Here is a 1,686-nt window from a genome sequence, read left to right as displayed (position 1 = left end):
GAGGAATTGCGTGATGCTAAGTTTCACGACCACACAACCGCTCAGAATGACAGTCGGAGGTATGGACACCAGGGACACCAAGGGACAAGGAGTAACCAGAGTTTTTTGTCCAACCAAGAAGTGCTACCAAATGTAACACTGCTCGGCGATGGAGGAAGCGGAGGTAGGAACGAACTGTGCGAGGCAAGGCAAATTATGATCGAGTTATGAGCTCCTAAAAACTCCACATCCGTCGTGTCTTTACGATCCTTGAAGGAGCCACATCTTCGTCGTTCGTTCTTGTACTTGATATATGTATGTGTCATACAATAATGCAATGATGTCAATTTTTTGTAATGCTGGATTATTGACGACGCGTGACATCTACGCGATTCGATTCGCAAATCACTACAAGCCGTGTACGAAACGGAAGGCACGACGTGGCGATCTCCAGTTGCCTGGCTGTTTTCTGCATACACTATACAAACTCTTTTGATCGACAATTTATCAAGGCTTGCCTACGTCGTGTGTAGATTTGGAAGGCCTGTAACAGTTTGGCTCTGCCTTCTGGGACGTCCCCGTATGATGCATTGTGCAGCCAAGTCTTGCAGATACATCGCAGATACACAGCCTTTGGTTATCCTAGCTGCATTTAAACAGCTTGGTCTTGAGCCTTGATCTTGTACCCCTGTGACGTCGTGGCCTTTCGTGTTGGTCGAGCTCAGTCCGCCCGAAACTTTGTTTTGCATGGTGTCAATCACCTCCGTGCCTGTCCAACCGTGGTGCTTGCGGCACGCTGAATACCCATCACGTACGTCAATACCTTTGCGGTAAAGTCGCGGACGAAGCTGGTATTGCCAAGCAAATCGCTCTGGTAACCAGCCAGCGTGATGATATTGCCGAGTGCATAGCCGAGCGCAGCGAGTTCGTCGATTACAGTGGCCGTCAGAATGGTTAGCCACTTTTTACTTTGAGGTGATTGTGAATAACGTCATGTGATTGGATCCAGTAATTCGAACTAAGGTATATTATTCGGCGAATCAGGACAGATCACAGTACATTATTCATCGCAACAGAGCTGAAGCAATTTTATCACAGGTTATGGGATGATAGGGATGTTTGACAATGGAACGTTTGCTTGGGGTCAATGATTTGTACAGGATATCAAGTCGTGAGACTTAATTTAATTAGTTTGGGTTGTAATGGACACGATGATCGATAGTATGGGACGGGTACAAAGATAGCGTTTGACGCGGTGGCGCAACGTTTAGTGCGACGGCATCAAAGAGATAGAGGAAGGGGCCGGGGTTCAATTCCCGGGCAGTGTCAAACTTTTTTCCAATATTTTTAATTTTTGATATGTCAATTAAAATTGAATACAAAGTGCAATATTACCACTTCAATTTAGTGGCACGCTCACATTTCAGTCACTGGCTTGGGATGGCCTTGTCAAAGCTTTGGCGAATGGTTTCAGCACTGACCATGTCCCACGCCGATATCGCCCGATTGATCATTGCCAGGCGCTTCATTGCGGCGCTTTGTGTGTCGAACTCGTCGCCATCATCGCCATCGATGATATCCTCGGCAAGCCACGCATCACGAAGGTAGCGCTTGAAGGGGCCCATCACGTCAACATCTAACGGTTGACAGACAGACGTCGCATTGGCAGGCAGCGCAACCAAGTGGCTGCTGAGTTCCTCATTGACG

This window comes from Aphanomyces invadans (genome assembly GCF_000520115.1).
Source record: "Aphanomyces invadans strain NJM9701 unplaced genomic scaffold supercont1.9, whole genome shotgun sequence".
Lineage (NCBI taxonomy): Eukaryota > Oomycota > Saprolegniomycetes > Saprolegniales > Verrucalvaceae > Aphanomyces > Aphanomyces invadans.
Note: the sequence above shows the minus strand (reverse complement) of the source record.